Source organism: Callionymus lyra, chromosome 3 (genome assembly GCF_982586985.1).
Source record: "Callionymus lyra chromosome 3, fCalLyr1.hap1.1, whole genome shotgun sequence".
NCBI lineage: Eukaryota > Metazoa > Chordata > Actinopteri > Syngnathiformes > Callionymidae > Callionymus > Callionymus lyra.
In genome coordinates this window covers 3,443,593-3,466,604 of record NC_141820.1, presented here as the reverse complement: position 1 = coordinate 3,466,604, position 23,012 = coordinate 3,443,593, and the positions used below count along the sequence as shown (strand labels likewise).

Below are 23,012 nucleotides of genomic sequence, written 5' to 3'. Positions count from 1 at the left end.
AGGAGTAGAAGTAGTTGAAGCAGTAGTATAATTAGTTGTACAAATATAATTATTAGTGTAAGTACAAGTATAATTAGAAGTAAAAGAACAAGTATAATTAGTTGGAGTAGAAGTAGTAGAAGCAATAGTAGAATTATTAGTAAAAGAAAAAGTGGAATTAGTAGTAGTCAAAACAGTAATATAATAGGTAGTAAAAGTAGAAGTAGAATTATAGTAAAACTACAAGTAGAATTACTAGTAAAAGTACAAGTATAATTATTAGTAAAAGTACAAGTATAATTAGTAGTAAAAGTAGAAGAAGTATGATTATAACTAGTAAATTCAGTAGTTGAATTAGTTGTAAAAGTATAAATAGTATAAGTAAGTAGTAACAGCAGTAGTGTTATTATTAGTAGAAGTAGTATAAATTATACTTTGTATGTATAAGTAGTAAAACCAATAGTAGAATGAGTAGTTAAAATACAAGTATTAAAATAGTATACATTGTAAGGAAATGACAACTTTACTGTAATCAATCATCTAGATTTAACACACATTTCAAATAGTCACTTCATTAACTGATAATCTTTTATATTTAATTCATATTAAATTATCATTGTCTTGCATTGCATTCACTTAAACTAAACTCAAACTACTCAGGTTCACATCCACGGTCAGGTCACACACACAGAAAGATTAAACAATCCCAGATTCCCAGCAAGTCTGTGTGAACCTGTTTGAGAACTCACACTGAAAGACACAACAGGCCAGCAAGTCGCTGGGAACAGACTCTCTCTAGAAGACAACAACCTTTGGTAAATTTCCACAATGACCACGTGCGGCGGCCATCTTAGAATCAAGTGTTTACAGTTACTGACCAATCCTACATTCACAATTGACTAGAGGCGTTAACCTGAATATTCTACTATAAAGATCCACCATTTTGTGAGATCTTTGCGTTCTGGCATCCGAAGACGTCTGCGATAAATCTCTCTGCTTGCTAGCGCCGTGTTCACGTAAGTTTGTCTCTGACTTATGTGCATAATTCACTAAATGAGCATTTTTCTTAAACTCATCCATGTGTCTGTCCTTCATTTTCCACCACCACGTACGAGGCTGGGGAGGGGTCGGTTCACCGGAACACAAAATCCCCACAAAATATAAGTAATAAAAGCAGTAGTAGAACTAGTATTCAGCATATTTCAACAACAGTTACCATAATAAAGTAGTAACAGAGATTCAAAGTACTTCACTGATACTAAAATAAAAACTCTGAATCGTCCACATGAAGAACTTTGTTCTCTAGAAAACAAGCTCTGCTAACTTGACTTGAGGAGCTTCTTTTGTCTGGTCCTGGTAGAACGAGGAACCTTCGTCCTCACAATCCTCCTCAGACACACTTGTCTCATCACCTTCACCCGGATGTGTTTAGAAATATGGATGTAAACAGTTCAGATGCTTCATCTTTGCTGTTCTTCAAGGTCAGAAAAGCAAACCAATAACTTTCGCCAAGGCTAAGAAATTAGTAACAAAAGCAGTGAAACGGTTTCCGCTTCCGTCTTCCGTGGCACAGAATTATGTCACAGAGGGACAACTGTGACAACAGTTATGGACAACTGTTAGCCACACTGTGAGAGTCTTATGAAATTTCTGTTCCTGCTCTACACACAACAATTAAAATAGGTAAAATAAACGTATACCACATCCAACGCAAGTAACGTCACTTGATCACTATTGTTCCTGTGGGCAGATTATCCGTACACCAGGCTATTATACAATAACTCCAAATCGTGGTTGGAGGCGATCCTTTAAAAATAATTGGGTAGCTAAGCCAAAATTTAAGGTTGGAGTTTTGAATGTTTAAATCCTCGTTGGGTAGAAGCTCGTACCACAGTCGTGATTTTCCATTTGTTTAGGCCTAAAAAATAAAGTTTGCAGTGGTGTGAACACTGAAACTAACAAACATGTATTGGAAGACAGTTAGTCTTTAATTAAAGTTTAGGTACCACAGTTTAAGTTTTAACACTTTTGATAATTACGCAGCTGTCAGCTGGGCTCACACAAGAGAAAGAAGGGGGCTTTAGCTTGACTCAGATAAGGTGAAATAGAGAAAGGAGGGGCTGTGGGTTGTGGGTTGATCATACACACACACATGCAGAATGGATCCCTAGGTCATTGGGGGGTCAGAGGTGCAGAGAGAGAGAGACAAAGATAGGAGCTTTGGGGAATATTCACTTTAGGAATCTCTGTTTAAAAGTTTTGGTCAGAGCCAATACACAAATATTTTAGGTTATAACCAAAATTTAGCAATTTATCAGCACCAATTATGTAGTAATGTTATATATGTTCTTTATAAAAAGCTTTATTTCCGAACATCCAAGTTCTGGTCGATTTAACTTTAAAATTGCCTCTAGGTAAAATTTACCTGAAGTTGGAGCACCACCCTATGATTTTATAGTACAAGGGAAACTATTAAATGTTCTTGGATACTAATTCATTAATTATGAAACACTTGTTTTAATAAATCTCATTTACTGAAGATACTACTTGTTGTCATGATTATCTGTTCTTTACTGAGTAAGAGGCTCTTAAATTGATTATACAAAAATTGTAAAGGCAACTGATGTACTTTTTCATAAGATTTATTGAAAGATACAAAGAGAAAAGAGAACAGTTAAGAACAATTTAATGGAATGATGATGCTTTGATATCATGGAAGGAACAATATTACTCCTCTCGTGCTCCTGATTGGTGGATGACATCTGATTCCTCAACCCCACATTGGCTGGAGATGGTCCACCCCTCTGTCCTTTGGATTTCTCTCCTCCTTCGAATTGACTTTGAAACTTCTTTTATTTGACGTTATAGAACGATCTGAGGCTCACATTAAATGCTAACTTATCATACCTTCCCAGATCTTTCTAAGGATCACAATGATATCAAACATTACATGTTAGGAAAGCACAGTATTGATATGTATGTTCAAACACCATATACACATCAAAGCACTTTTATATTGTGTGGAAACACACACTCACAAATACACATATACTCACATGCGTGTGGATATATAATAATCAAAATGTGGGAACCATTATTGAATCATTAGGTGTGTATGACATTTGATTAATGGTGACCTGTCATTGTGACCTGCTATGTAACTTGATGTTCTGATTCTGAGAGGGAATTCACTGGGGGGCAGATAGCGAGACAGACAAAACACATCTTGCTGACACACTGGAACACATCGTCCCAGGGTCCTGTTTTATCAGCTAACTGACGTTTGTACCGCGATTGACACATGTAACCAACATCCTGGACAACGTGAGCCGTCAGACGAAGAACCACACCTCTATAATTAACTGTCTTGAATTTTATTGGCTTGTTTGAATATGTAATCACACATTGTTTTCTTTCAATAAAACGAAGCCGCACTGTGGGGCTTGTCAGAACTTTCCTCGGATCCGGCTGGGCAGTAGCAAGTGCAGTTTGCGGAAACTGTAGTACTGGAGTTCTCCCCTTTTGCAAAACGTTGATTCGAAAAGACCATTCTGTCTCTTCTAAGTTCTTCCTCCATCCATTTCATCTTTTACGTGAAGGCAGCGATTCGTGTTCCGGGACGGTTTATTGAAAGATACAAAAGAGAGTGTGTGTGTGATCAGCGACCCCCCGGAAATTGTTTCATAACAATATACCATGGGGGCTCGAGCTTTCAGCCGCTCCGCCCCACGCCTCTGGAACAGCCTTCCCCCGGACATCAGAAATATGGACTCACTTCTCACCTTCAAATCCCACCTTAAAACTCATTTATTTAGGCAGACATACTCACCAATGGACTGAAAATCTGCTGCAAGCTCTGTGCTTTTTAACTTGTTTTTCATTGTGTTTTTGCATTGTTTTCTGATTGTTAGGCGACCTTGAGTGCCCTGAAAGGCGCCATATAAAATAAATGTATTATTATTATTATTATATATATATTTCTATTTCGTCCCTACTGACCGCCAGAGGCGGTGCTTCAAGCACTGAATGTATCCATCTCGCGCATGCGCAGTTCGAGTTTAATACCAACAAAGTCACCTGTGACCCCTGATGACCCCGGAAGGGGTATAACTTCCGGTGACATCAGAGGATCTGTTCCTTTTCATCTTCTCGCTGCGCAAGTAGCATGTCACCGAGCTAGCTCAAGGACTAGCTCTTTCGTTGCCGGTAGTCACGCGACTTCTGTCGGAGCTGCGAAACTTTCGCCCTCCAGAGACTGCAACGAACTTTCGACCCGGAGAAGTTGTAGCGGTTCGCCGTGGAAACGTCCGGAGATCGTCTTCGTTTGGCTGAGTACCAATTTTCTTTTCATTGAATATCATTACAACCTGTTGTGCTCGCCATTGGTTGTATTTTGTTTTATTTCGGTGACGAAGTGGGTTCGCTCCCTCTCCCGACTTTGTACTCTTTATTATATAGCTTTGAATATCAGTACAACCTGCTGTACTCGCCATTGGTTGTATTTGATTTATTTCGGTGAAGAAGTGGGTTCGCTCCCTCTCCCGACTTGTACTCTTTATTATATATCTTGAATATCAGTACAACTTGCTGTACTCGCCATTGGTTGTATTTGATTTATTTCGGTGACTAAGTGGGTTCGCTCCCCCTCCCGACTTTGTACTCTTCATTATATATCTTTGAATATTAGTACAACCTGCTGTACTCGCCATTGGTTGTAGTTGATTTCTTTCGGTGACGAAGTGTGTTCGCTCCCTCTCCCGGCTTTGTATTCTTTGTTTATATATCGGTACAAACTGCCCTTGAGTGCCGGTGCAACTTTTTCACTCTTGGTTCCTTACATTTGTTGGTCAAGACAGTGTTTTCTCTTCCAACATTTGTACTGCTGCCTTCAGCTACCGAAGTGGATTCCTCATATTTGTTGGGGACGACTGCGTATTCGCTTCCTATCCCAGCATTTGTGCTACTTCATCCCACATGTGTAAACACTCGTTGGTGAAGGCTGTGTTTTCGCACCCGCTCCCAGCGTTTGTAATATTTCTCACATACATGTAAACACTCGTTGGTGAAGGCTGTGTTTTCGCACCCGCTCCCAGCGTTTGTATACTCCTCTCATATATGTAAACACTCGTTGGTGAAGGCTGCGCTTTCGCCCCCGCTCCCAGCGTTTGTTGTTTTTCTCTGTGTGGCCTTCGCCTGTTGCTAACATGCTTGGCGGCCACTCCTGCTCGGTCTGTATGGCTTCTCTGCAGCCCGAAGACGGCCACGATATGTGCCCCTCATGCCTTGGTCTCGAGCATCTGAGGGAAGGTCTTTCAGAAGATCCCTGCATGAACTGCAGCTTCATGCCCCGGGGAATAAGGGCTGCCAGACTTGCTGAGGTAGAGCAACTGTTGGGCCTCGTTTCGTTGCCCGAGCAGTTAACCTCAGCCCAGCGGCAGACTCAAGCTCAATCCCGCCGATCTAAACGGCGGGCTGCTGAGACTAGAGGCCCCACTTCTAGGAAGAAGGTTAGAGAGTCCGGACTTGCTTCCAAGGTGGACCAATTAACGGAGGAAGTTGATCAAATGAGATCCTTCTTCCTGGCCTTCAAGTCTGGGACTGGTGAAAGAGAGTTGGGTGATCTTGCTCCTCCTCCAGCCATCTTGGAACCGGAGGAAGATATAATCTCCATGGCAGCTTCAGCCACTGAGTTCGCCGAATATGGAGAGGAGGTGGTACCACAGCGTGTAGCCTCCCACGCCTCTGCGGCGGCCTCCCGTTCTTCAGCCCACAGCTCTACTGTCGGTTCTGGAGACGGCTCTATGGGGGCCATCATTCGTACGGCCCTGGCTCGCCTGCAGTTGGATATCCCGCAGGCTCAGCCAGCTTCGGCCAGTGCCTTTTTCAGACGCGGATCAGCTCCCGTCAACTTTACTGTGCCTCCATCTAACGAATATTTGAGAGAGTTGCATGCATGCTGGAGGGACTCTAGAGCCCTCTCTCGTGCAAACTCAGACGCCCGGACCCTGGCAGCCATGCAGGATGCACCCAAGTTTGGGTTGGGCCGCATACCAGCCGTCGAGCCGGCAATAGCTGCGTTAATTGTCTCACCCGATGAGGCGCTGAGACCGGATGTGAGGTGTCCTCGTTCCCAGTGTCGGGTAACAGATGACCTGCTCTCCAAAACCTATGACGCAGCGGCACGCATGGGATGCATAGGTAATTCTATGTCCCACCTGATGCTTGCTTTATCAGCATCTATACAGGAGACCCCACTGGATGCTTCCGTCCATAATTTCAGCGACGCTTCCCTGCAGGCATTCGCGCTGATGTCTAGAGAGCTGGGGCGGTTGATGTCTACTCTTGTCCAGGCTCGCCGCCAGGTCTGGCTGGCACAATCACCTCTGACAGAGGCATGCAGGAGAACCCTCCGCAGTGTTCCAGTGGAACCGGGGGAACTGTTTGGACCTGCAGCGCTAGAGGCACTTGAACGAACTGTCCAAGCCAGACAGACTCAACAGCAGCTGTCCGGGCTTCGCAGGAGTCGGCCTCCTCCGGGCAGACCTAGGGGATCTTCAGCTCCCCCCCAGCGCCGTTCTCAGCCACAGGCTTACCCCAGAGGCTACCTCAGGTCTCAGCGCCCAAGCCCACAGCCTGCTCAGCAGGCGGCACAGACCTTTCGAGCCACTGAGCGGCTGCCCTCTAGGCAACCTCAGGCCCCACATACTGTCCGTCGTACCCCCAGAGCCTTTCGAGGCCGGGGGACCCAGCGCTGAGGCATTGGGGTCGGCCGTCGGCTGTTTTTCCCAACAGCAGCTCAGCTATTGGGCTGCTTCCACCCGGGACCCTTGGGTGCTCTCCACCTTGACCAACGGGTACAAGCTTCAGTTCCGACGCCGGCCCCCAACCATTGGCCGGGTCAAGATGACCATCATATGCGACCCGGCAAAAGCCCAAACCCTCACCCAGGAGTTGTCCGTCCTCCTGGACAAGGGTGCAATCGAGCAGATAGATCCCCTGTTACAACCAGGAGGGGTCTACTCGACTTATTTTATTTTCTGGTTGCAAAGAGAGATGGCGGACTCCGCCCTATCCTCGACCTAAGGGGAGTCAACAAGTTCCTGAAAGTCTTGAGATTCCACATGCTCAGCCCTGCAGAGGTTCTGCGCACTGTCTCCAGGCAGGAGTGGTTTACTTCAATAGACCTGAAGGATGCTTACTTTCATGTGCCCATAGCACAACACCACAGACGGATCCTGAGGTTCGCCTTTCAGGGACGTCATTTTCAGTTCAGGGTGCTCCCGTTCGGCCTCTCCCTTTCGCCACGGGTATTTACCAGGGTTGTAATGGCAGCCCTTTCGCCCCTGCAGTCGCAGGGCATGAAGATCCTGCCCTACCTAGACGATTGGCTCATCTGTGCTTCGTCCCGGTCTCGGGCGACCCTGGACACCACAAGCCTCCTTTCCCATGTGTCTCGACTAGGTCTCAGGGTGAACTCTACAAAGAGTTGCCTAGTTCCCTCACAGAGGACAATTTTTCTCGGGATAACTCTCGATACAGTTTCAATGAAGGCCTGGCCTTCACCACAGCGGGTGGACGACATCCTCCGCCTCCTTCCCCTCTTTCGCAGGGGCACGTGGTTGCATTACGTGGAGTTCCTACGACTCCTAGGCAAACTGACGGCTGCCGCCACCGTGGTCCCTTTGGGGCTGTTGTCGCTACGCCCCCTTCAGAGGTGGCTGAACGACTTTCATTTGGATGTCAGGTGGCACCGGCACAGGAGACTCAAGGTCTCACACCGTTGCCTTCTTGCTCTGGCTCCATGGAGAGAGAGAGGTTTTCTCCTCCAGGGCGTGCAGATGGGTTTGGTTGCATTCCGCCGAGAGGCCATCACAACAGACGCCTCCCTCTCAGGGTGGGGTGCAGTGTGGCAAAACCGTACAGCCCAGGGGCTGTGGTCTGCTCGAGACTGCTCGGTGCACATCAATGTTCTAGAGCTACGAGCTGTGTATATGGCCCTGCACTACTTTCTCCCCTTCCTGAGAGGGCGACATGTGCTTGTGCGGTCAGACAATGTGTCGACCGTATCGCATATAAACCACCAGGGGGGCACCCGGTCTGCACAGCTGTTGCAAGCATCCCGGGACCTCTTGCTGTGGGCGGCTCCACGCCTGGCCAGCCTAAGAGCAATGTATTTGCCCGGGGACCGGAATCAGGTCGCAGACCTGCTCTCTCGGGGCAAGCCCCCATCGGGGGAATGGCGGCTTCACCCAGAGGTGGTGCTCAATATCTGGGACACATTCGGCAGAGCAGAGGTAGATCTGTTTGCCACAAGGGAGTCGACCCATTGTCCCCTCTGGTTCTCCCTGAAGGAGGAAAGCAGTCCTCTGGGCCAGGATGCTCTTGCGCACGACTGGCCAGAAGGTCTCCTCTACGCTTTTCCCCCAATACCTCTGATATTCTCAACACTGCAGAGGGTCCTCCAGCAGGGTCACAGGCTGCTGTTGGTAGCCCCCTTCTGGCCAGGGAGAACATGGTTTCCACTGCTGCGCAGGCTCTGCCGCAGCTCACCATGGCGCCTCCCCGACAGGAACGATCTCCTGTCTCAGCTAGAGGGCCAGATTTGGCATCCCGACCCTCTTCGCCTGCAACTATGGGTCTGGCCGCTGCAGGGCCCAACCCGCTTCTGACGCAGTGTTCAGATGCTGTCTGCGACACTATACTAAATGCCAGGGCGCCTTCTACACGGCTGCAGTATGCAAATAGGTGGCAACTGTTTACTGCATGGTGTTCAGACAGGGGTGAGGACCCTGTGCACTGTTCAGTCCCAAAGATTCTGGAGTTCCTCCAGTCACTATTGGACAGTGGCCGGTCTCCTGCCACACTGAGGGTATACGCAGCAGCCATTTCCTCTCAACATGCTCGGGTAGATGATAACACAGTGGGGTCCCACAGACTGGTGTCCCTCTTTCTAAAGGGCGCGTGGCGATTACGCCCCCCACGCACACAGCGCGCCCCAGCATGGGATTTGCACCTGGTGCTCGACGCTTTGTGTCTGCCTCCCTTTGAACCCCTGGCTCAGACAGAGCTGAAGTGGGTTTCTGCTAAGACTGCTTTTCTCCTTGCCATCGCTTCAGCGAAGCGTGTTGGGGAACTACATGCCCTGTCTGTGAGTGAGTCATGTCTGCGGTGGAGCTCAGACGGCTCAGGGGTTACCCTCTGGCCAAATATGGCTTTTCTCCCAAAGGTTCTGTCACTATCGAGCCTCAACCGTCCCATTCAAGTGGCACAATTTATTCCCCCGGAAGGGGAAGACAGGTTGGGACTGCTGTGCCCTGTGCGGGCTCTAAGAACCTATATAGCTGCAACCGCAAGTATAAGACAGTCGGACCAGCTCTTCATTTGCTATGGTGGCCCTAGGAAAGGCTCTGCTCTTTCCAAACAGCGACTGTCTCACTGGATCGTGGATGTGATTACCCACGCATATAAAGGAAGTGGTCACCCCCCGCCATTCGGGGTGAGGTGCCACTCTACCAGAGCGATGTCTACGTCATGGGCAGCCCTACGCGGGGTACCCCTGGAGGACATCTGTGAGGCAGCATCTTGGGCCTCACCAAGCACTTTTTTCAGGTTCTATCGGGTGAACGTCACCACTCCTCATCCATTAGGTGTGGTCCTGTTGCCCGACTCTGTTGCTTCCCCTCAATGAGGTACGTACTGTGATTCTTTGTGACCTTGTTGTTATGGGTCATCCAGTGCTTGAAGCACCGCCTCTGGCGGTCAGTAGGGACGAAATAGAACGAAAGTTACGTATGTAACTACGGTTCTATGAGTCCCGGATGACCGCCAGAGCGTTCTGTCACTCAGAATCCTTGTGTTTTCGCGAGAAGATTCTGCAGGAACAGATCCTCTGATGTCACCGGAAGTTATACCCCTTCCGGGGTCATCAGGGGTCACAGGTGACTTTGTTGGTATTAAACTCGAACTGCGCATGCGCGAGATGGATACATTCAGTGCTTGAAGCACCGCCTCTGGCGGTCATCCGGGACTCATAGAACCGTAGTTACATACGTAACTTTCGATATATATATAGTTCATGTGACTTCCTTCTGTGGCGTCTCTTTACCAGAACAGATTTTATTGAACAAGAAAAAGACATTTAATATTCTGAAAAGTCATCTGGTCATTCTGCTCTTCTGGTCATGATGTCTTTTGACCATGTGTAAAATGGCCTTTTCAGAGTAAACTGTCGGGTCCACCAGAATATTTAGGAGCCGAGTTATGTGCTTTACTCGCGGAACCAGAGGGCGAGAAAATCGCATCAAGTCATGTTATTTTGATGAACAATTTTTGGCTAAAACATGAATGTTTCTTATGATAAACAAGAGGGAAATGTTAAAGAATTGATGTTGCTTTTATAGTCGTATCACAATATACATGTAGTCATGCTTGCTGCTGCTCACACTGAGCATGAAGGAATGTGGCCAATTAGAGTTTAGTTTCTAGAGAAATGAGTTATGCCACGCTCACTGACTCATAGAGAAAACTGTTTTTTGCTGGCTGCGTCCAGAAAATCCCTGACACAGACCACACTTCAGAACCTCTGAGCTGTGTTGCCACATGGACACCTACCACTCTGTGTCGTCGGACCACCTCCTGCTCCGACAGGTCCGACCTGTGGACGATCAGTTCAAGGAACCTCTGAGATGATCTGGTGTCTATCAACTCACCCGGTGAACTTCAGACAGTGAGCCTCGTCGTCCCAGACCCAGCTGTTGGCAGCTTGTTCGTTCTTCTTCTTCGCCTTCTTCTTCTTGCTGGACAAACTGCTGATCTGGGACGACCACGGACTGTTGGGTGAAGACGTGAACGATTGTTGAGCCATTAGAACCTCAGACTGACCAGTGAAAGAACTCTCAAAGGTCTGTTTGATTATAGTTGAAAATGGTTTGATTATAGTTGATAATTGTTTGATTATAGTTGAAAATTGTTTGATTATAGTTGAAAATAGTTGATTACAGTTGAAAATTGTTTTGATTATAGTTGAAAATTGTTTGATTATAGTTGAAAATAGTTGATTACAGTTGAAAATTGTTTTGATTATAGTTGATAATTGTTTGATTATAGTTGAAAATAGTTGATTACAGTTGAAAATTGTTTTGATTATAGTTGAAAATTGTTTGATTATAGTTGAAAATAGTTTGATTAAAGTTGAAAATAGTTGATTACAGTTGAAAATTGTTTGATTATAGTTTAAATTGTTTGATTATAGTTGAAAATTGTTTGATTACAGTTGAAAATTGTTTGATTATAGTTTAAATTGTTTGATTATAGTTGAAAATTGTTTGATTATAGTTTAAATTGTTTGATTATAGTTGAAAATTGTTTGATTACAGTTGAAAATTGTTTGATTACTAAAGCGGATAAAACCGGAGTCCGTCTCCGTCGCTCCAACACGACGTCACGTCCGGGTCTTAATACTTTGCTTTATGGAGAAAAAAGGATCAATTCAGAGTGTACGGTCGTTTATTCACCGCTTCAAAACAAACAAACATACAAACTTTTACGATCGAAAGGACTCGCTCTTTGCCGGCAGCTCTACAGGTCAATAGCTCCGGGAAAGACGGTCTTGGGTTATGGGTCGTCTCTACATTTAAGGGAAAGTTTCCTGTCCAGGGGGTCGCCTATTCCGGGGCAGTGGTTCTTTTATGTTAACTCCTGTTTCGAGTCACCTGGAGAGTAACTTCCTTCCTTGCCTGTTGTGTGTTCAAGTTCCTTTGTCTTCCAGCCCCCCTCTTTTGGGTGTGTTCCGTGTTGCCCTTTTGTTTCACGTCCACAGGTGTGAACAGAGCAGACAGACAGTCCTTCATTAAATCGCTGAATAATCTCTAGTCTGTTTCAAGCTACCCTTGACACAGTGTATATCAGTATGAAAGTGAAATGTTGGTTGTGAATGTGTATTTAAACGTTTAAGCTCTTAGATGAGGCTAGTATTTTATACTCTATATTTTGATCATCTTTTTAGCATTAATTTAACTTATGGCGTATACGTATAGTGTAGAATAATTTCCAATCTAACAACTCCCCCTGTTGACGTGGCCTTTACAGGTCACGTCATAAACAAAAAGGTCCAATTTTCTAAGTAAATGGTTGTTCCGCAGCAATATTTTATCATTACTTTATTATAATATTATCTAATATTATCATTTTCCCAATAACATATTATTATCATGTACCTGCACACGCTATATGTATAACCGAAAATATAATCATCTGTCTGTTATGTTAAAACATTTTAAAACGGTGACACAAGGTTTGGCCTTATTCAGAAGTGGTCTTTCATCATTCTTTCATGTTTCTCAGCAGTCCAGTCCATCAGCATTATCGTTATCATCATCCTCTGCAGTTGGTCTGTTCGTTCTTCATCTTCCATAGTCGGTGTGACTGTTCTTCTTCGTCATCTAGTCCTCTTCGTCCATGTTCCGATCCAGGCGTGCAGAGGAAAAACTGATCCCAGAAATCCGTCTTCTTCGATCTTCTCCGAGTCCATCTTCTTGAACCTACACACAAACAACCTTCATTCAGGAGTAGCTCTGACCAAAAAAAAGTTTTTTATTAATGTAATAGAATTGGGTGATTTCCCCATGTACTTATCCGCTTGTTTCTTCTGATGGGGAATGTGGTTGATGCTTCTGAGTGCGTTTACTCATCCAGGTCAGAAAATCCTGCGTCCACTGATTTTGACCCTGGTTGGAGAGAGTAATATACACGTCTGCTGACCTCTGCCTGTTATCTGGCAGTATGAGCGACCACAATGCATGTTCTTTTACCCCATTTGTTTTGTTGTTCGTGTTTATTTTGTATTTTTATTATTTCCATGTTGGTTCTTATTAACATTTTTTATATATTTTTTTTTTATTTCTACTTTTAATATATATTTGATTTCTTCTTTAGTTTATTTTAAATCTAGATCAGTTTTAGTTTTAATCTAAATGAGCTAATTTTTATTGTTAGTGTAGTTTAAGTTTTTAGGTTCATTCTTAGTTTTTGTTTGCTTATTTTTTCATTTTTCTTTTCTTTTTCGCTTTGATTTACCCGGGGCCTCCCCCATTTAGGACATAAAACCAGGAATCCCCAAATTAGGAACATCACTGTCATCAATAATGTTCACTGTTCATTCATTCCATTCATTCCATTCATACATCAACCTCCCCTAGAGGACACATAACATCTTTTTATGTTACCTGTCCTTTGGGCTACTGTTGTCTGATCATCTCAAAGATCACCTTGATCCAACTCCCCCTGTTTAACTACGCCGTCTCTGCTGTAGTCCTTCTTGTGGAACCTGTGAGAGTCTTAAGATGTTATTTTACCAGGTTTTCTTCAAATGGTGGTGTGATTGTTCTGCACTGGTGTTGGTGCCACCCCCTGCTGTGTCACATTCCAGGTATCTCCACCTAAATGCTAATTTAAACCTGGATCCTCCATGAACTTTGTTAGGTCATTTTTAAGGCTTCCTTTGTCTCCTTCAACTGTAAAAGGAGAACTAGACATATTCGTTAAATACAAGAAAAACATATAACTTTTCTTTCTGCAAAATTGAAACTGGGGTGTTATGTTGTCTGACCTCACCTGTGCTGAACTTTGGAAATCATTCCTTTACCATTGAAATAAAACCTACATCTATTTTATATGAAACCTTTTAAATCATTTTTCAAATGAATGTCACCACTATTTATTTTTGTTGCTAAGACTTCCCTGTCAGAACCATGTCTTCTAAATGAGATTGTAAAGCATTGTACAGTAAGGATGCAAAAGTAACCATTTTCACTTTCATTGATAAATTCAACTTCTGTAATTAACAAATTCCTGATAAAAACATATCTCATGGGCTTTGTAATGCAATGTTTTTTCAAAGCCAACTAGAATCCTCTGTGCATCACCGTCTTGCCCAAAAAAACATCTTTCCTTTTGACCAATTGTTTTTATCATTAATTACATTAGAGACCTTTCTTAACTGACCATTTCAGCCACTGATTCACACCTCCACTTCTACAACCTGATTCACACCTTCATTACTACTCAAAATTCTTCTCCTTACCTACAACCTACAACTGGACACAGAAGTCACTTTCTCCATGAGCCTGACATCATCTCCTCTGTTGCACCACGGCTCATGTTGAATTGTTTACAACCTGTGGAATGTCGGCAGGGGTCCGTGTCCTTTGTTTTAACTGTCCGCACAACACAACTCGCTCCAGCCTCTGTGCAGCTGATTTAAAACATCTCCTGTCCTGTAATTACACAACTTAACACATTCAGTTAGTAATAGCCATGAAATTGAATTCCTTCGTCTTGATGATTATTTATCTGTTGTTTTTAGCTTTTCTTTGTGCTATCACTAGTTTGATGAGGGCTGAGGACTCATATCAGGTAGGGGCAGTAGATGCCGGCCCCTTCTACTCGGCTTGCGGAACTGTTGTCCTGCATGACTACTGAAAAATCTACATCCCCTTTTTATTTTAAGAGATTTGTAATGTGCTGGGATCTGTGGGTAGAAAGGACATTCATTTCTCCAGTGACCTGGTTGTCCACATGAAAAGCAGCAGTCGTTGCCTGGTGTGAAATACTGTTGGGCTGCAGCCATTTGCTGCCGCTGTTCAGCTTCCAAATCTTTGTGCATGCATGACATCAGTTCATTCACATCCACCTTTGTAGGGAACACCTTTCTCATGGCCTTAAATATTCGTTTTGCATGAGGAGAAAAAAGTGCCTGATATGGCTCCCTACAAGTTCCTGCTTTTTCCTCTATTTTTAACAAATGATCAAAACCCACACATGCCATAACAATTTGTCTCCAATCTCCAATAGCCAATACAATTCCTGTCATATTGTTGCAAAAAACATTAATCCACGGACCTGCTCCCCTTTCCAAAGGAGGAAGTTTTTCTTTCAGACATTGTACATCCATCATAGTTGCTGAGACGTAATCAGTATAATCCCTCTTTCTTCTACTCTTCATCACTAGAGGAAACTGTCCATGAGGTCCTGTTCCCAATCCATCTAGTCTCCCTTTCTCACCTTTTCTAGTTTTAACTTTATGTTAAGAGGGTGTCAGTGGCGTGCCTGGGTCAAGTCTATAATTACAATGATTGTCTTGTTCCTCATTCTTACTGCTGCTTCTTTCCTCACTGTCATTTTTCTTTTTCAATTTTTCTGATTTGTCATCTACCTCCTCACACAGCTGCTCTATAGTTCCAAGTGTACTTGTCATGGCTGCACTCACATCTTTATCTACTTTTTCTTGTCTTATTGCTATTTCAAACATGTTAAGTGTGGCTAACAGATCTCTTGTGAGAATGTCTTGCCTATGTGTTATTATTGCTACATTATCGATTATCTCTTTTAAATGTATCATTTTTGTTTTATCTATTTCATTACCATCTTGATCCATCATCAGCTGCCCTCCTGTAACATTGAACACTGGAGCCTGGGTGTTCACTTTCTCTTTCATTACCATTTTTTGCAATCTATCAGACAACATTTGTGAGTTTACATTTTGGTTTCCACCTTCTAGGTAAGGTGGTGGTGAATCAGTTTTTTCAGTTACATTATTTTCATCAACAACTTCCTTTTTAACAGCTTTCACTGGTGCCATCACTTCAGTATTTAACTTTATCATTTTTACCATTTCCATAATCACAAAAAATCGGTCTCCATCAGTTTTAGTTTTTTCTAACAAAGCCAGTCTGAGTTTTTCACTAAACAACATGCTTGTTTTTCTCCTCCTAATGACTTCAAGTTCTAGATTAATATTTTTCACATTTTCACCAAGAATATCTTCTTCAGGCATACGCATGCCCCAATCAGGCAGATTTCCAACCTTTCTTTGCTTTTTAGCCCATTTATACCAGTTTTTTACAACATTTTTCCGATCCAACGGAGCAATTTTTTCCACATACCAACTTACAGAGCGAAACAATACAGCACCACATGATCCTATTCCACAAGACTGCCATTTTACCCGCAGTTCAGATAAATCCATTTCTTATTTTTATTTATTTTATTTTTTCCTTATTTTCTTTTTTCTTTTTCTTTTATTTATTTTTACACTGTTGTTTACACAATTGTTCGTCTCCCTCTCTATAAGAGAACTGTCACGCTTGAATACCTATATTATAATCGCAAACTTTATTATGACATGACAATCAAATAAAGTTAATTTTACCATTTAAAAAAAAACTGATGGAACTTACAAGAAAAAACTCTTTTTTAAACCAATAGAAACTGAAGAATTTCTTTCCACAAAACTTGAAAAACACGTATTAGCATTAACGTCGCATTTAGTCAAGAAAGTCGTTATTTTTTTTATCACAATATAGGTTCTCACTATGCAACCAACGTAACATAAGAAACAACAAGAGTATTTGAACTCGTAAAACTTGCGGCGCAAGAAATGCTTTTTTCCCCAAAAATATTATAACACGCTTGAATACTTATTTTATAATTACCAAAAATTTGTATAAAAAAACTTGCAACATGAAATTCACAAGCAAAACACGCTTTTTTCAACCAATAGAAGTCCACAGCAGTTGACCGTGAAACTTCTTTTATAAATATAGTAAGCCGTTTTTTCCCTCTTTTAAAAATAAACTCGCAGCATAAAACTTACAAGAAAAAAACTATATTTTTTAGCCAATAGAAATTTAAGAAAGCTATACATTTCTTTATTTAAAACTTGAAAAACACACATTAGCGTTAACGTTGCATTAATCAAGAAAGTTGTTTTTTGTTTTTTATCATAACATAAGTATTCATAAGGCAGCGTAACCTATAAAATACTCTATTTTTTCCCATTCACACGCCGTTCGTACTCAAGGGGGTTAAGCATCTCTAAAAGGGTGAATTAAATGCCTTTAAAGCGTGCTAATAGAGATATGTTTGTCACTCGATAGAACCCCCGGCCAATTATGTTCTATCTGTGATTACTTTAGGTGCCAAGAGTCGTAACGGAAAATAAAACCAAAACAACAAGTTATATGTTTGCTTGCCTTACAAGCGGAATCAACGCACAACCCATCCACTCATACGGCTTCTAAATCGATTAACTCAGCCAGACGAAACTAAATGCAGAAATTAAATAAAAGGTTTTCTGCTTACCATATTTTGGGCCCGTTCGTCTGACTGGCCTCAGTCGCCGTCTTTTCGTCCAAGAATCTCCAAACGAATCCGGGTCACTCGCACCAATTAAAACGGATAAAACCAGAGTCCGTTTCTGTCGCTCCAACACGACGTCACCTCCGGGTCTTAATACTTTGCTTTATGGAGAAAAAAGGATCAATTCAGAGTGAACGGGTCGTTTATTCGCCGCTTCAAGTCAAACAAAGATATAAACTTTACGATCGATCGGACTCGATCTTTGCCGGCAGCTCTACAGGTCAATAGCTCCGGGAAAGACGGTCCTGAGTTATGGGTCGTCTCTACATTTAAGGGAAAGTTTCCTGTCCAGGGGGCGTCTGTTCCGGGGCAGTGGTTATTTTATGTTAACTCCTGTTTCGAGTCACCTGAAGAGTAACTTCCTTCCTTGCCTGTTGTGCGGGCAAGTTCCTTTGTCTTCCAGCCCCCCTCTTTTGGGTGTGTTCTTTCTTGCTCTTTTGTTTCACGCCCACAGGTGTGAACAGAGCAGACAGACAGTCCTTCATTAAATCGCTGAATAATCTCTAGTCTGTTTCAAGCTACCCTTGACACAGTGTATATCAGTATGCAAGTAAATGTTGGTTGTGAATGTGTATTTAAACGTTTAAGCTCTTAGATGAGGCTAGTATTTTATACTCTATATTTTGATCATCTTTTTAGCATTAATTTAACTTATGGCGTATACGTATAGTGTAGAATAATTTCCAATCTAACAACTCCCCCTGTTGACGTGGCCTTTACAGGTCACGTCATAAACAAAAAGGTCCAATTTTCTAAGTAAATGGTTGTTCGGCAGCAATATTTTATCATTACTTTATTATTATATTATCTAATATTATCATTTTCCCAATAACATATTATTATCATGTACCTGCACACGCTATATGTATAACCGAAAGTATAATCATCTGTCTGTTATATTAAAACATTTTGAAACGGTGACACAAAGTTTGGCCTTATTCAGAAGTGGTCTTTCATCATTCTTTCATGTTTCTCAGCAGTCCAGTCCATCAGCATTATCGTTATCATCATCCTCTGCAGTTGGTCTGTTCGTTCTTCATCTTCCATAGTTGGTGTGACTGTTCTTCTTCGTCATCTAGTCCTCTTCGTCCATGTTCCGATTCCAGGCGTGCAGAGGAAAAACTGATCCCAGAAATCCGTCTTCTTCGATCTTCTCCGAGTCCATCTTCTTGAACCTACACACAAACAACCTTCATTCAGGAGTAGCTCTGACCAAAAAAAAGGTTTTTATTAATGTAATAGAATTGGGTAATTTCCCCATGTACTTATCGGCTTGTTTCTTCTGATGGGGAATGTGGTTGATGCTTCTGAGTGCGTTTACTCATCCAGGTCAGAAAATCCTGCGTCCACTGATTTTGACCCTGGTTGGAGAGAGTAATATACACGTCCGCTGACCTCTGCCTGTTATCTGGCAGTATGAGCGACCACAATGCATGTTCTTTTACCCCATTTGTTTTGTTGTTCGTGTTTATTTTGTATTTTTATTATTTCCATGTTGGTTCTTATTAACATTTTTTATATATTTTTTTTTTATTTCTACTTTTAATATATATTTGATTTCTTCTTTAGTTTATTTTAAATCTAGATCAGTTTTAGTTTTAATCTAAATGAGCTAATTTTTATTGTTAGTGTAGTTTAAGTTTTTAGGTTCATTCTTAGTTTTTGTTTGCTTATTTTTTCATTTTTCTTTTCTTTTTCGCTTTGATTTACCCGGGGCCTCCCCCATTTAGGACATAAAACCAGTAATCCCCAAATTAGGAACATCACTGTCATCAATACTGTTCACTGTTCATTCATTCCATTCATGCCATTCATACATCAACCTCCCCTAGAGGACACATAACATCTTTTTATGTTACCTGTCCTTTGGGCTACTGTTGTCTGATCATCTCAAAGATCACCTTGATCCAACTCCCCCTGTTTAACTACGCCGTCTCTGCTGTAGTCCTTCTTGTGGAACCTGTGAGAGTCTTAAGATGTTATTTTACCAGGTTTTCTTCAAATGGTGGTGTGACTGTTCTGCACTGGTGTTGGTGCCACCCCCTGCTGTGTCACATTCCAGGTATCTCCACCTGAATGCTAATTTAAACCTGGATCCTCCATGACCTTTGTTAGGTCATTTTTAAGGCTTCCTTTGTCTCCTTCAACTGTAAAAGGAGAACTAGACATATTCGTTAAATACAAGAAAAACATATAACTTTTCTTTCTGCAAAATTGAAACTGGGGTGTTATGTTGTCTGACCTCACCTGTGCTGAACTTTGGAAATCATTCCTTTACCATTGAATTAAAACCTACATCTATTTTATATGAAACCTTTTAAAAAAAATTCAAATGAATGTCACCACTATTTATTTATGTTGCTAAGACTTCCCTGTCAGAACCATGTCTTCTAAATGAGATTGTAAAGCATTGTACAGTAAGGATGAAATAGTAACCATTTTCACTTTCATTGATAAATTCAACTTCTGTAATTAACAAATTCCTGATAAAAACATATCTCATGGGCTTTGTAATGCAATGTTTTTTCAAAGCCAACTAGAATCCTCTGTGCATCACCGTCTTGCCCAAAAAAACATCTTTCCTTTTGACCAATTGTTTTTATCATTAATTACATTAGAGACCTTTCTTAACTGACCATTTCAGCCACTGATTCACACCTCCACTTCTACAACCTGATTCACACCTTCATTACTACTCAAAATTCTTCTCCTTACCTACAACCTACAACTGGACACAGAAGTCACTTTCTCCATGAGCCTGACATCATCTCCTCTGTTGCACCACGGCTCATGTTGAATTGTTTACAACCTGTGGAATGTCGGCAGGGGTCCGTGTCCTTTGTTTTAACTGTCCGCACAACACAACTCGCTCCAGCCTCTGTGCAGCTGATTTAAAACATCTCCTGTCCTGTAATTACACAACTTAACACATTCAGTTAGTAATAGCCATGAAATTGAATTCCTTCGTCTTGATGATTATTTATCTGTTGTTTTTAGCTTTTCTTTGTGCTATCACTAGTTTGATGAGGGCTGAGGACTCATATCAGGTAGGGGCAGTAGATGCCGGCCCCTTCTACTCGGCTTGCGGAACTGTTGTCCTGCATGACTACTGAAAAATCGACATCCCCTTTTTATTTTAAGAGATTTGTAATGTGCTGGGATCTGTGGGTAGAAAGGACATTCATTTCTCCAGTGACCTGGTTGTCCACATGAAAAGCAGCAGTCGTTGCGTGGTGTGAAATACTGTTGGGCTGCAGCCATTTGCTGCCGCTGTTCAGCTTCCAAATCTTTGTGCATGCATGACATCAGTTCATTCACATCCACCTTTGTAGGGAACACCTTTCTCATGGCCTTAAATATTCGTTTTGCATGAGGAGAAAAAAGTGCCTGATATGGCTCCCTACAAGTTCCTGCTTTTTCCTCTATTTTTAACAAATGATCAAAACCCACACATGCCATAACAATTTGTCTCCAATCTCCAATAGCCAATACAATTCCTGTCATATTGTTGCAAAAAACATTAATCCACGGACCTGCTCCCCTTTCCAAAGGAGGAAGTTTTTCTTTCAGACATTGTACATCCATCATAGTTGCTGAGACGTAATCAGTATAATCCCTCTTTCTTCTACTCTTCATCACTAGAGGAAACTGTCCATGAGGTCCTGTTCCCAATCCATCTAGTCTCCCTTTCTCACCTTTTCTAGTTTTAACTTTATGTTTAGAGGGTGTCAGTGGCGTGCCTGGGTCAAGTCTATAATTACAATGATTGTCTTGTTCCTCATTCTTACTGCTGCTTCTTTCCTCACTGTCATTTTTCTTTTTCAATTTTTCTGATTTGTCATCTACCTCCTCACACAGCTGCTCTATAGTTCCAAGTGTACTTGTCATGGCTGCGCTCACATCTTTATCTACTTTTTCTTGTCTTATTGCTATTTCAAACATGTTAAGTGTGGCTAACAGATCTCTTGTGAGAATGTCTTGCCTATGTGTTATTATTGCTACATTATCGATTATCTCTTTTAAATGTATCATTTTTGTTTTATCTATTTCATTACCATCTTGATCCATCATCAGCTGCCCTCCTGTAACATTGAACACTGGAGCCTGGGTGTTCACTTTCTCTTTCATTACCATTTTTTGCAATCTATCAGACAACATTTGTGAGTTTACATTTTGGTTTCCACCTTCTAGGTAAGGTGGTGGTGAATCAGTTTTTTCAGTTACATTATTTTCATCAACAACTTCCTTTTTAACAGCTTTCACTGGTGCCATCACTTCAGTATTTAACTTTATCATTTTTACCATTTCCATAATCACAAAAAATCTGTCTCCATCAGTTTTAGTTTTTTCTAACAAAGCCAGTCTGAGTTTTTCACTAAACAACATGCTTGTTTTTCTCCTCCTAATGACTTCAAGTTCTAGATTAATATTTTTCACATTTTCACCAAGAATATCTTCTTCAGGCATACGCATGCCCCAATCAGGCAGATTTCCAACCTTTCTTTGCTTTTTAGCCCATTTATACCAGTTTTTTACAACATTTTTCCGATCCAACGGAGCAATTTTTTCCATATACCAACTTACAGAGCGAAACAATACAGCACCACATGATCCTATTCCACAAGACTGCCATTTTACCCGCAGTTCAGATAAATCCATTTCTTATTTTTATTTATTTTATTTTTTCCTTATTTTCTTTTTCTTTTATTTGTTTTTACACTGTTGTTTACACAATTGTTCGTCTCCCTCTCTATAAGAGAACTGTCACGCTTGAATACCTATATTATAATCGCAAACTTTATTATGACATGACAATCAAATAAAGTTAATTTTACCATTTAAAAAAAAACTGATGGAACTTACAAGAAAAAACTATTTTTTAAACCAATAGAAACTGAAGAATTTCTTTCCACAAAACTTGAAAAACACGTATTAGCATTAACGTCGCATTTAGTCAAGAAAGTCGTTATTTTTTTTATCACAATATAGGTTCTCACTATGCAACCAACGTAACATAAGAAACAACAAGAGTATTTGAATTCGTAAAACTTGCGGCGCAAGAAATGATTTTTTCCCAAAAATATTATATACTATATATATATATATATATATATATATATAATATATATAACACGCTTGAATACTTATTTTATAATTACCAAAAATTTGTATAAAAAAAACTTGAACAACATGAAATTCACAAGCAAAAAACGCTTTTTTCAACCAATAGAAGTCCACGGCAGTTGACCGTGAAACTTCTTTTATAAATATAGTAAGCCGTTTTTTCTTTCTTTTTTCTTTTTTTAGCCAATAGAAATTTAAGAAAGCTATAAATTTCTTTATTTAAAACTTGAAAAACACACATTAGCGTTAACGTTGCATTAATCAAGAAAGTTGTTTTTTGTTTTTTATCATAACATAAGTATTCATAAGGCAGCGTAACCTATAAAAAGCTCTATTTTTTCCCATTCACACACCATTCGTACTCAAGGGGGTTAAGCATCTCTAAAAGGGTGAATTAAATGCCTTTAAAGCGTGCTAATAGAGACATATTTGTCACTCGATAGAACCCCCGGCCAATTATGTTCAATCTGTGATTACTTTAGGTGCCAAGAGTCGTAACGGAAAATAAAACCAAAACCACAACAACAAGTTATATGTTTGCTTGCCTTACAAGCGGAATCAACGCACAACCCATCCACTCATACGGCTTCTAAATCGATTAACTCAGCCAGACGAAACTAAATGCAGAAATTAAATAAAAGGTTTTCTGCTTACCATATTTTGGGCCCATTCGTCTGACTGGCCTCAGTCGCCGTCTTTTCGTCCAAGAATCT

At 41.6% G+C, this 23,012-nt stretch overlaps 1 pseudogene; it reads left to right on the top strand.

Annotated features, from left to right (window-relative positions):
- The first annotated feature begins 5,306 nt into the window (after positions 1-5,306).
- Positions 5,307-8,648, top strand: LOC148083035 (uncharacterized; annotated as a pseudogene).
- The last annotated feature ends 14,364 nt before the right edge of the window (positions 8,649-23,012 follow it).